General features: G+C 43.1%; 1 protein-coding gene across 3 annotated transcripts in view; it reads left to right on the forward strand.

The window, feature by feature from the left end:
• The window catches only part of fam49bb (family with sequence similarity 49 member Bb), a 39,373-nt gene that overhangs the window by 11,570 nt on the left and 13,869 nt on the right, over positions 1 to 13,934 (forward strand). For 2 of the 3 annotated variants that reach the window (XM_021562911.2, XM_021562912.2), the window contains exon 2: positions 4,142 to 4,230. The gene's annotated coding sequence lies outside the window, so the exon portion shown is untranslated. Of the gene's footprint in view, positions 1 to 3,668; positions 3,852 to 4,141; positions 4,231 to 13,934 lie in introns of those variants that run through there. The other variant, XM_036944207.1, reaches the window with a different exon arrangement.

Consider the following 13,934-nt stretch of genomic DNA (forward strand, 5'->3'; position numbering starts at 1 on the left):
GTTGCCACGGTAACACACGTTTTAATTGAGAATGTATCAAACATGTAAAACAACACCAGCTAATTGAACAAATTGTGTCCCTCGCTTCGTAGTCAGCTAACCTTTTTACTACTCTGACAAACGTCTCACTTTTTTCTCATGAGTGGGTCATTCTTATTCAGCACGACACGATGAGGGAGAGGAGAGCTGCGACTGCTTACCCTCTAAAATGCAACGTCGCTTTGTGTCTTCTAATTACTATGTTTTAAATTAGCATTGGGATTAGAGGTCGACCGATTAATCGGAATGGCCGATTAATTAGGGCCGATTGCAAGTTTTCATAACAATCGGAAATCGGTATTTTTGGGCTCCGTTTTCCGATTTAAAAAAAGAAGGGGAAAAAAAGTTTATACCTTTTTATTTAACTTGGCAAGTCCGTTAAGAACACATTCTTATTTTCAATGACTGCCTAGGAACTGTGGGTTAACTGCCTTGTTCAGGGGCAGAACGACAGATTTTCACCTTGTCAGCTCAGGGGTTTCAATATTGCAACCGCACAGTTAACTAGTCCAACGCTCTATAACCATTGCACTCCACGAGTAGCCTGCCTGTTATGCGAATGCAGTAGAAGCCAAGGTAAATTGATAGCTAGCATTAAACTTATCTTATAAAAAACAATCAATCATAATCACTAGTTATAACTACTAATCCAGTTTAGCAGGCAATATTAACCAGGTGAAATTGTGTAATTTCTCTTGCGTTCATTGCACGCAGAGTCAGGGTATATGCAACAGTTTGGGCTCCCTGGCTCATTGCGAACTAATTTGCATGAATTTTACGTAATTATGACATACATTGAAGGTTTTGCAATGTAACAAGAATATTTAGACTTAGGGATGCCACCCGTTAGATAAAATACCGAACGGTTCCGTGTTTCACTGAAATAATAAACGTTTTGTTCATGATAGTTTCCGGATTCGATCATATTAATGACCAAAGGCTTGTGTGTCTGTGTGTTATTATGTTATAATTAAGTCTGATTTGATAGAGCAGTCTGACTGAGCAGCAGCAGGCCCGTAATCATTCATTCAAACAGCACTTTCGTGCGTTTTGCCAGCAGCTCTTCTCAAGCACAGCGCTGTTTATGACTTCAAGCCTATCAGCCTAATGGCTGGTGTAACCAATGTGAAATGGCTAGCTAGTTAGCTGAGTGTGTGCTAATACTGTTTCAAACGTCACTTGCTTTTAGATTTGGAGTAGTTATTCCCCTTGCGCTGCAAGGGCCGTGGCTTTTGTGGAGCGATGGGTAACAATGCTTCGAGTGTGGCTGTTGTCGATGTGTTCCTGGTTCGAGCCCAGGTAGGGGCGAGGAGGGGGACGGAAGCTATACTGTTACACTGGCAATACTATAGTGCCTATAAGAACATCCAATAGTCAAAGCTATATGAAATACAAATGGTATAGAGAGAAATAGTCCTATAAATACTATATTAACTAAAACCTCTTACCTTGGAATATTGAAGTCTCATGTTAAAAGGAACCACCAACTTTCATATGTTCTCATGTTCTGAGCAAGGAACTTAAACGTTCGCTTTTTTACATGGCACATATTTTACATGGCACATATTACTTTCTTCTCCAACACTTTGTTTTTGCATTATTTAAACCAAATTGAACATGTTTTGAGGCTAAATTGATTTTATTGATGTTTTCAATGAAGTTAAAATAAGTGTTAATTCAGTATTGTTGTTATTGTCATTATTACAAATTTTAAAAAATGGCTGATTAATCGGTATCGGCTTTTTTGGGCCTCCAATAATCGGTATCGGCGTTGAAAAATCATTATCGGTCGACCTCTAATTGGGATCATCACGCAAACCTAATGTTCTTGGAAAGTCATGTTCCCAACTGACCCTGGATCTGCGGACCATGCAAATCATCATGTGTTGACTCCACATCAGCCGCTATTGATTTTAAATGATGGCCTGCTTCATAGTGACAGCACATTGTAGTTTCCAACATGTGCTGTCCCACATATTGACCTCTCTGTAAATGCAAACACGTTTGTTGACAGTCCATTTATTTTTCAAAGACTCAAGGAAGTTCCGTTTCGATGCTACAAAAATGGCTTTTGTTTCTCTCCACTTATATAGCCTGTGCATTTATGATGCTCATCTGTTTTTTGGGGTACCGTTATTGCGATTTAAAGAAACCTGACATGCAATGGCGGTCAATCAATGTTTCTTTCGCATGCATCAAGCACTGACCCTAGGGTGTGTCAATGCATGCTCACTCCAGATGCAGTGTAGCTACAACCGGTGTAATATGGGACCTGTTTACCAGGCCATTATCACAATGTCATTTAGAAAATGAAGTCTACTACCGTCCTACAATCAGGGTCTAAATAGAATCTGTATTCAAGTCGTTGTTTGCTTAGTTCTCTCAGGCTTGATTCTGCCTATCGTGTTGTTACATATTAAGACGTGTGTGTGTAATAGAAATGACAAGTTGACCCAGCAGTCTCTTGAACAGCCTGTATCTTAGAACAGTGAATACAATCTAAACCAAAGCTCTTATTCCACATCACGTTGGTGGGGTTAAAGCGTAGTACCTCCCCAGCGGTGTTGCTCAATGATGCGTAACTTATTCCATGATGTTCCATGATGGCACCGACGTCACTTAATGTCCAAAGTGACAAGCCAAGTCCATTTTTATTTGGTATAGACCTAGAGCCCTTTGCTCTGGCGATACTTCCCCTTTTAAAACCTACAGTGTATCATAAACACATTTTTATTACAGTGGTAATAAGGTTCTACAGTGAAACATAAAGGGTGATCTGAAAGGAAGTAGATATTTGATATCCCATTTCCACGAGTATAACTATGAGGGGACTTTGAGCACAAAGTTCTTCAATTTCTAAGTCTTGTGTGGATTTCAGCCAACTCCAAGCCGAGATATCTTTGAAAGTTTCTCTCCAGAGCTCACTAGGAGCGACTGACTCGTTCGGGTGTTGTAGGCCAACGTCAAAGAACTAGAAGTCCAATCACATTCATGCATGAGCACTGCTAGTTCATTATGGCAGGCCATTTGTTCGCAGCCTATTTGTATGCAGGCTGATGAATCGTGGAGTAGTACAGCGCCGCCGGTCCTAATTGTCTCCGTCTACTGAACCTGCACTCAACCACACTCCGGAAAGGGCCAGAGAACTTGAGAGGTGCGTGCTTGGGGTTCATGTTCAAGTGGCTTTTCAAATCCAAATGGTTTTAAAAGAAAAGATCAGGTTGAAGCATATCTTGTCATGAGGGTTCTCGTCACCAGTGATTCTCAAGGGGTGGGTCCGAAGTCTGGACCCAGTGCTGGGACTGGTCGTTCTTGGGTCAGTTAGCTATAAAGCCTTGGTTGTGGTTATCAACATGGTTATGTCTATTTGGTGTGTCACAAAATTCAAAAGGCTTTATGCGGGTGACAATGCAAAAAATAAGAAGTTTGTTGTGACCATAGAAATAGAATGTCTATGGTTGTGACAATGAGGATTCTCGACCCCCCCCCCATCTTGCACCTCAAACCACATTGGCTGATTTTAATTGCAGTGAACACAAGTCTTGGTTGAACAAACATTATGAATATTTTGTCTGGGCCCTATTGTAGCCTAACAGGAGGAAGTGGACTAGGGAGTGCAGTGGAAAATCCGAAGTACACACTGAATGAGAGGAAGTGTTGCACAATAGGAAGTGGTGTGCGTCTGGCCGCTGTGCCTCCCAGTTTCTACAAGACTGCTGCAACGTTGCCCTTCTCAAGAAACCCAGTCTGCATGAGAATCACGAAGGGCTGCACCTGTGACTGACTGTTGTCCAATAAATTCTCAACCTCTGGTAACATTGCATCCATGTGTCCTGTAATGTTAAGTGTTCAGTAATCTAGGGATAATCAAGGTCCTGGAGGTTGGAAATGTTTGTTGTGGCCAAGTGAAACTTTTGAGCTATTACATGATAATTGGACCAGAGGGATAGACCGAGAGGAATGTCGAATATTGTCCAGGTTAAGTTTTGTCGCAAAACTTGCTGTCAAAAAGAAGGAGCAAGAAAATGAGTTGAAAAAGACTGTTCATATCTGTTTTGGGAGGATGATTTGACTCACTGACTTAATTAACCTTTGTTTTCAGAACCTGACCTCTGCTGGAGGACTGTGACCTTGGCCACCCGCCAGGCTCGGCCTCCTTCCTCCTGACTGACACCTCCAGAGCTTCTGCTGGTTAGTATTAACACAAAGTTACCCCTATACGCTGATCTTGTGTCAGTTTTGCATTTCCCCTAGTAATGGTAGGTTAGGATTGGGGGGAGGGGAAACGGATCCTAGCTCTGTAACTAGGGGAAGCTTCACCCCGGAGCTATCAACACCCACTGCTGTCATGTCCTGACTCATCTAACTTTAGGGTTCAACCGTAACACCACAGCAGAATATGCTATTCTGCTATAAGGCCTTTCTATTGGATTCTTTATACCTCAAGTGGAACATGACTTTGTGGAACTTCAGCTCTAACTGTGGTCACTCTTAAGCATAGTTATTTTTCTCCTCATTTTAAGTTCCTGTTATTATTTGGCGCTAGAAGAGCGCTGTCGTTTGACTTTTTCCCCATCAGGGTCACAATGTGAACACGGTTTGTGTAACGCTGGTATGGAAACTAAGTGCGTTGTGGGCCATGGAATCGGTCGGAGTAAACAAGCAAACAAGAGCTTACTCCAGTGGCTTAGGTCTTTTATCGTTTTTCTAACTGATTAATAGTTTGTTCGGCCGGGTTTCTGTCTGAACATTTGTGATAGTTTGTTTTATTTTGTTATGCTAGTTTAGCCGATGTAAAATGGCTAGCTAGTTAGCTGTGCGTGCTAGTAGTGTTCTATCGGTGACGTCACCTGCTCTGAGAACTTGAATTAGTTGTTTGTGGAGTGACAGATAAGTTGTACGTGTGTTCAGAGGGTTCTTAGTTCGAGCTCAGGTTGAGTCAAGGAAGAGGGACGGAAGCAACACTGTTACACTAGGTCCCTGACCCTCACACATTCACTATTTTGCGTTGTTATATCAAAGGTAAGCTGTTCTTCTGTGGAGGCTAATGTGTCTGTTGTGTCCTAGAGTGGCTGTGTACAGATGGAAGCTTTCACTGTGATTTTCTGGAGCACCTCACCTACACAACAAGCCCTAGCTACAACTAAGCCTAGAATCTTGCACAGCTTCCTTTCAGACACATTGGATCAGTCAGAATTAGAAATAGGTGATAACATCACTACCCTCTATTACAGTTCCTGCTTGTGTGATTTTTGCCTCCCTTGTTTATATTTTCCCTTCAGTCTCCTTGGAGACCGTTACCATGGCGTGGCAGCGGAGCTGTCAATCTTGGGCCTAATCAGAGGTGTCAGAGCACGTTGTTACAATACCTGCCCACCTGTCTCGCACCACAGCTTCCCACCTGTCTGTCTGATACAGCTGGAGACAATCCAAGCCGTCTAGGACTAATTAAGCCAATACCATTTCATATGTTCTGTGTGGTATGTTTAGTTAAACATCAGTTCATGAAGGGTTTTACATTAAAACCGTAGCCTAACTGAAATATCATGATTATCATGCAATTTGTTAGTTGTTAATGCAATAATGGCTTGGCTAAAGCTACATTGCGAGTCTTAAATCCACCGGTTTAGCGGGAACGCTAATCTATTTTAGCTAGCTCAGACTTCAGTCTGTGACTCTTTGGCCAAGAGACGGGAAGTGGTGAGTTGTAACTACAGAGTGGAGATGATCGAGTGAATGCGGCATTCCTTTCACTGAACGCTGAGGTAAGATTAGCTTCTGTAAACCAGGGGAGGTGTGTACTGTAGTAAAGTAGCCTGAGGTAAAGCTTTTCACTGTAGCTCTGGTAAAAAATAATACTAATAATGAGGCAGTACTGCCACCAGCTGGTGATGTAAAAATATTTATAAACCGTAGACTATGGTATGATGTCATACAGTGCCTAGAAAAAGTCTTACACGCCCCTTTCAGTCTTTAAAATTACTTCTAAAAATTGAACATATTTTTTTCCTACTGATAAACACAACATACTCAACTTTTCCAAAGTGAAAGACATGAGATTGAATGAGATTCTACCTTTTCACAACTCTTACGGAAACATAGATTGTTTTGTCAAAATAAGCAGATTTAGGACCATTATTAACACTTACTGGAAAGCCATTCTGGTGTGTCTTTGACATAAAAAATTGGGAAATTGTTCCGCTGAAAAAGAAAACTCTATCCCAGGGTTAGTTATTCAGACAACCAAGGCAGCGTTTCCACTAACTTTTTATCTGGACTTTCCTCCTTTCATATTTCTTTAGATCCTGACAAACTCCCCAGTCCCTGCCGGTGACAAGCATACCCATAACATGACGCTGCCACCACAATAAATGGAAATATAAAAGGATCAAGAACACTGCATTATCTCCACATTACTGGCCTGGGCCAGAAAGTAAACATAATGAAGCCTTTGTTAAAAACAAATCTACCTCAAATCATCCATTCTGTTTGCAACAAGGGTGTTAAGTAATACTGCAAGTCAAGCAAATAAATTAATGTTTTGGCCTAAATTAAAAACTACAGGCTTGGGTCAAATCCAATAACACACGGAGTGAAACCCTCTGCAATGGGTTTGGTTTTCACTGGAAGGGACTGGGGAGTTTGTCAGAATACAAATAAATATGAATGGAGAAAAGCCAAGGTCAATATTTGGGAAAACCTGCCTGAATCAAACCTGCCTGGCATAGTTTTATTTTTCAGCCTGACAATTACAAAAAAATGTAATGCCAAGGACATACCAGAAAGTATTTCCAAGAAGTGTTGTGTTCATGAGTGGTCCAGTCACAGTCCTGAATTTGCTTGAAAATCTAAAGGTTTGAATATTGCTGTCCATCAATGACTCCCCACCAAATTTCCTGAGGTTGAGCAATTTTTTGACAAAAACAATGGATACATGATGCCCCAGGAGTTGTGCAAAGTTAGTAGAATTTTATTTAAAATTATTCACAGCTATATTGGCCGCCAAATGTGCTTCAACCAAGTATTCACTTTGGGGTGTGAAGACTTATGGGTCGTTCCACGAAAGGGTCCCTTTTGATATTTTAAGTAAAAATTGTGCACAAATCTTGCATTTTAAAAGCCTGTTACATTAAATGAAGTGCTCTTTTGGGCAATTCAATAAATCATGATTTTTTTTATATGAATAAAAACTCACTGACGTGCCAAAAGTCATTGACAAGTCACTTAACCCCAATATTTCTCGAAGGTTTTACCATCATTGTAAAGCCCTGGTTATGTTGCTTCGTCAGTCATTTCTGAAGATGTATTATTTACTTCATGTGATTTAGGGATTCATTTTAAGGAAACAAACAACAACCTGTCCCTCATTTTAAGGTTAACCCTATAGTGAAACTATACCTTTTGGAATTTTTTTATTTTTCAAAGGAAACGTGGAACATCTAATAGTCAAATCATGGTGTAAAAGCAGGTGAGCTGGTTCTACTCTTTCACACAACAATCTTCCATCCCCCCTGTCACAAGGGGATTTATGGCTGATTTTAAAATGTCATCAACTATGTTACAGCCAACCCTGTTGCTGTTTTTGGCTGTTATTAATGGGAACTTACTATAGTATTTTTTATTTAACCTCTTGAGACCGGGAAATATTTTTTTTATTAAGTTGAATATGTGGTCTTTTATAACAGAATGTAAAAATTTGGTGAAATAACGTTTTTTCTTTTACCAAGTTACACTACTCAAAAGGCACTTTTCTATTTATTTATTTATTAATTTAACCTTTATTTAACTAGGTAAGTCAGTAAATAATAAATTCTTATATACAATGACTGCCTACTCCGGCCAAACCCCAACCCGGACAGCGCTGGGCCAATTGTGCGCCGCCCTACGGGACTCCCAATCACGGCCGGTTGTGATGCAGCCTGGATTCGAACCAGCCTCAAGCTCTGAGATGCAATGCCTTAGACCGCTGCGCCACTCGGGAGCCCACCTACTTGGTGCAACGACCCATATGCAATCAAGACATCTTCATTGAACATTCCCCCCCAAAAGAAATGATAACAATCATTTGTCTTTCACTTTGAAACCGTGGAGTAGGTTGTGTAGATAGGTAGGGGGAAAAATGGAATGCAAGTCCCTTTTTTAGATCACATTTTAAGGCGGCAAAATGTGAAGACTGTGCAAGGGATGTGTAGACTTTCACTAGCGACTGTATATGATGACTTGTGCGTTTTGATTAGTTTGTACAAATGTCTTAATGAATATGTTTCACCTGTGTAGTCACTGTGTAGTGTCGTAACCTCCTCCATCCATGGTTTATTGACTTACTCTGTGTAGCCAAGTATTCTCTGACCAGTGGGACTCCTTGGCCTTTGGAACTGCGGTGTTTCACGAAATGGCAACTATTCATACAGTACAGAGAGACGCTCATGGATCGTGTGGCTGAAGACGATTTAGGCGACATATTTCACTTAGAAAATGTCCTGAAGGCACTTTGCCATGTCAAATATATCTATGGCTTTCTTTTCTGCGAACATCTGGGAGACTGCAACACACACACAGGCCCCACATCCCCATGAATAGGAAATGAGAGATGATATCGGTCTGTGGTGGGTGATTTGCAGAGTGGCTTGTTGTGTCAGCTAAAGTATCAGCTGACTGCTTGATTATTTATGTTCCTGTAGGGTTGACATGCTCTTCACCTCAGCAGCCTCCGCTCCCCTGAGCATCACACCAGTTGTTTGCTCTTTCTCTTTGCTCTCTCTCTCTCTGGGCCCGGCCTTTCTCTGCATGCTCTCTCTCTCTCTCTCTCTCTCTTTGTCTCCTGTTTATCTTGCAGGCGTCTGTCTGTCCTATAAGGCAGGCCATAGGAATTATAGTATTACTGTCTCTAATTATGACAATTGCAAATGCACACTATGTGGACACCCCTTCAAATGAGTGGATTTGGCTATTTCAGCCACACCTGTTGCTGACTGGTGTTTAAAACTGTTAGTCAGGAGCTTCATGAAATGGCTTTCCATGGCCGAGCAGCCACACACAAGCCTAAAATCCCCATGCGGAATGCCAAGTGTCGGCTGGAATGGTGTAAAGCCCGCTGCCATTGGACTCGGGAGCAGTGGAAACGCGTTCTCTGGAATGACGAATCACGCTTCACCATCTAGCAGTCCGACAGACTAATCTAGAGTTGGTGGATGCCAGGAGGACACTACCTGCCACACTGCATAGTGCCAACTGTAAAGTTTGGTGGTGGAGGAATAATGGTCTGGGGCTGTTTTTCATGTTTCGAGCTAGACCCCTTAGTTCCAGTGAGGGGAAATCTTAACGCTACAGCATACAATTACATTCTAGACGATTCTGTGCTTCCAACTTTTTGGCAACAGTTTGTCGAAGGCCCTTTCCTGTCCATACAGAAATGGTTTGTCAAGGTCCGTGTGGAAGAACATGACTGGCTTGCACAGAGCCCTGCCCTCAACCCCATCGAACACCTTTGGGATGAATTGTAACACAGACTGCGAGCCAAGCTTAATCGCCCAACGTCAGTGCCCGACTTCACTATTGCTGTTGTGGCTGAATGGAAGCAAGTCCCTGCTGCAATGTTCCAACATCTAGTGGAAAGCCTTCCCAGAAGAGTGGAGGCTGTTATAGCAGCAAAGGGAGGACCAATTCCATATTAATGCCAATGATTTTGAAATTAGATGTTCGATGAGCAGGTGTCCACATACGTTTGGTCATGTAGTGTATACATGTTACCCTGTAGATTTCGAAATAGACACCGGGTGGCGCTCTAAGCCAATTGTTTGACACTAGCCCCTCTTTGCCCTTGATGCAGTGCAAGACAAGATGTTTGCTAATCTGAGGAGTTACTGCAGTGTTTGTGAGCTGAGGCGGTATCCCTATGTCAGAGGATGGGCTGCAGCAAGTAGCCCAGGTTGCACGACAACATTTAGAACCCTGACCTCTCCACAGCTTTTGAGATCCAACTCGGTTAGTGGAGCATGGCACTTGCAATGCCAGGCTTGTTGGTTCAATTCCCGCCGGGGCCACCCATATATGTATATATAATATATATCTTTTTTTTAATGCATGCACTACTGTGAGTCGCTTTGGATAAGTGTCTGCATAATGGCATATATTATTAATCCAACAGGTTATGCTAATGAATCCATAGTGGTTTTAGTAAAAAGTGACTTCACATCAATGTCAGGGTTGATGCGTGTGCAATTATGATTTTGGAATGTTTTGATTGGAGATCTGGTTAATTGGGGAAATTAAACTGTAGACCAAACATCTGGGGAAATAAAGACTGTTGTTAAATATCTCAATCAGTGTCCTTCGTCTTTAGTTTTGCGGTGGTGCCTGAAGGATGTGTCGCTGAAGTTGGCATGTGTGTCCCTACCATCGTGGTTCAGAGTTTGGGAGTGGTCGCTCTCCCTCCGCAACGTCTTCTATGTACTGCTGTCCATCACCTCCAGAGGGCGCTCAATGCATTCTGAAAAATACAGGCACGTCTGTACCGAGAATCATCATCTCCCCAAACCTCAGCATACTCCATTGTGCCGCACCCTTAATCCTGTGAGGGTTCTTCTGAAAATACCAAAACGCGTACCGATCCATGTTACTTACTCTGCTTTTCATCTAAAATGTCATACACTTTCTCTCCCGAGATGCTGATGGGCCTACATTCTGCCGCCTATAGTGTGATTTGAAGGGTTCTGTGTGGCGTCCATAACTCCGATACAGTCAAAAGGTCATTTGTGTAATGATGGTTTGGGGCTGTTTGCAGTGACTGGGGCTGGAGTTGGAGAGCTGCCTGGAGGGGGAGGTGTGACCTACGACATGCAGCCTGTGCCCCACTTCACCCCCACCCCTCACTAACTAACACCCCCACAGGCAGGAGTTGGAGGAGTCTTCAGGGTGGAGGGTTTGGGGCTGTGGGGAAGTGTTTCTCTCTGCCCCATTACACTCCATTTGTAGTCGTCTGCATGGAGGTCACCAGGTCAGCCCTTATCCACCGCACTGCAGTGATCGTTGCTCTGTCGACTTTTGAATTAATGGTATAGCCGTTGCGTCTTGAAGAATAGGCCTGTAACTGTTTACCAAAAAAGTGCCGGGGTGACCTTTAGTAGTTTTACCTGTTTTATTACATAAACATTTTATAATGGTTTATTACATGATATCAAGTTGAGTATAAAGTAGTCTACAGTTTTTAGATAATCCTTGGAGACAGTAGCCTAACACAAACAGTGTGCTTGATAAGGAAAAATGGATTGATGAAACTGATGAAAACGTGTTTGTTTCAAAAGCTGTGTGTGTGTGTGTGTGTGTGTAGCCTAGCCTACTGTAGTTGTTTCCATGGTTTCTGGCTTTGATCAGGTGCAGTCCATAGATGAGGGCTTAGCTGAAGCTCCTGGTTTCATCTCTCTCTCTCTCTCTGTGATTTCTGCTGCTTTGGTTGGTCTCTTTAGATTTCAAAGGTTTATTTTTATCTCCAAATGTGCATTAATTGTAGTTTGGTCTCAATCTATGTTGAATTGTAAAAGTAGTAGGCTACATTGTGATGCAAAGCAGGAGAAACACATGACTGCAGTTATCCTCAATCAGCAAGGTGCTAGAGATGCAGTAGCATTGTTATGGTCGGCCTAATAATGCATGATGATACTGCAGACTGAGTGGCATTAGCTGTCAGTCATGATATTTATTGTGGTTGTTATGGTTTGGTCTCTGTATTTGACTGGTTTGAAGGTTTGTTTTTATTTTGCAAGTTGAATCTGTTTTGGTGCCCTTTTTTTTATGGTGTTTACTACAATATAGCACACGGAGGGGCGTGGCCACAGGGTTAATCAAGTTCAAACCATAAACAAACAAACTGCATGTCCCCTGCCCACGCCCCCCCCCCACCCACCATGTGCCACAGTAAGCTCCCTCCCAACAGAGTCAGCTGGGTGGGGTTGATTCACTGGGGAGGGTAAGGGATACAGTAGGGGGTGCAGGGGGAAATGCGTGCCAGCCCCATTTGGGAAGTTCTTCCCCCTTTTTTTTCTGCCTGTCCGATCGGGCCAGCATCAGCGAGCTCCGGCGGGTCTGGGCCTGGCTGACTGGGCTAATGCGATGTGGCGTGTCACCCGGAGAATCTAGGTCAAGTTTAAAGCTGCCTCTCTGCTCCCGCCACTGCAGCACTCTGACTGACGCTCCTCTATTTCTCCCCAAAATACACACCCACATGCACATCTTAGAACCACATATTATTGACACACATTATACATCCTTATCTAAATACGCATTTAAATCATTTCTATCAAATATGCACTTATATACATTTTTACGCATACAAAAACACACACACACACAAACCCTTTCCCCATCCCCCCCCCTCGAAGCCCCAGGCGAGCGCTCAGCCTCTCCACGGCATTGGCCACGTGATGCGGCGGGCTGTCTGAGTCTGTCTGGAGGGAGGGGAGGAGGGAGGGCGTTGTTTTTCCCCGCTGGCTGGGCATCACTGCCGTAGTAAGACTGGGTCGGCACGTGGATCCGCATGCTGCTGCAGAGAGAGAGAGCAGCATAGTAGTAGTGGAATGTCAGCACTATCCTCCATTACCCTGCAGCCCTGAGCTGTTTTTCTAGGACACCACTGCAGACCCGGAGCCTCCAGCTCAGGATTGTTTTGCTGGGTTTCCACGGTTGGGGTGGTATGGTGTGTGTGTGTGTGTGACTCTGGGAGGATCATCATGGGGTCACCACGTTCAATGGGCGTGGCACTAAATATTGGGATCTTCTTCAGTACTGATGCAGCGGAGGTCTCATCACTCATGTTTTTGTTATTCCTCCACTATGTCTTTATCACAGTCCACTCACATTTTTACCTTGAAATAATCAAAACATTTTAGAATGTTTTGCGTGCAGGAATATTGTCAGTATGAGTGTTTTGTGAATGATTCGTAAATTGACACTTTTTTTTTTTCACAACATGACAGCAATTTGGAAAATTACAAGTCACAATTTGCTTAGTGAAATTTTTCAGGTATTTCCGTGAGCGGGATGGTGCTGGAAAAAAATTCCTTCACTGCCTGTTCACCAGATCCCTTCGCTCCCCTCCCTAATCCTCTATTTTTGTGGCATTACCTCATCTGTATTAATATATTCATGTGCGTTCATTTTCAGGTCTTACTACTGTACCATCTCCTCTCCCAGAGCTTGTGTCTGATTGGCTACCCACTTGTTTTCAATGGTACCAGCTTTTTGGGATTCCATGGATACAGCGCATGGTTGGGCAGAGCGGCTCAGCCAATAGGAGAGTGTCGTTGAGCTGGCGGTTGTGAAGCAGTGCCCCATGGCCCTAGACGAGCCCCCCCCCCCTTCCTCTCTGCGAGCACGCGATCGCCCAGTGGGGGGGTCCAAAACAAAAACAACCCCACCCTGTCCTCTGTCCACGGGGTCGGGGCTCCCGCTAACACATCAGAACCTCCACTACCAGGGGAGGGGCACACAACCAACCCCCCTCCTGTCTCTTCTCTTGCATTCCTCTACTCCAAACACTTCCAATGCTCCACTCCTCTTCACGCACCCATTATTTAAAGCAATTGATCATTACCACCAACCATTTACCATTTATCACTGGCACATTATAATTTCAACTGTACCAGTAAGTGTTTGAGATACACATGCATATATATATATATATATGTGTATGTGTATGTGTGTGTGTGTGTATGTATGTGTGTGTGTGTGTGTGCTTGTGCTTTTTGGTTACCATTAATAGGTTTAGCTTTGCATTTGGTTTGAATGCGAACCTGGGGTCTGTAATTCAACATTCATTTCTGCTGGCGTGGAGAGAAAAAAAACTGAAAAACTGCCCTTATTTCAACTCCAACTTTTTCCGTGAACTAGAGGATCCTCTC

The sequence above is a fragment of the Oncorhynchus mykiss genome, chromosome 15 (assembly GCF_013265735.2).
Source record: "Oncorhynchus mykiss isolate Arlee chromosome 15, USDA_OmykA_1.1, whole genome shotgun sequence".
Taxonomy (NCBI): domain Eukaryota; kingdom Metazoa; phylum Chordata; class Actinopteri; order Salmoniformes; family Salmonidae; genus Oncorhynchus; species Oncorhynchus mykiss.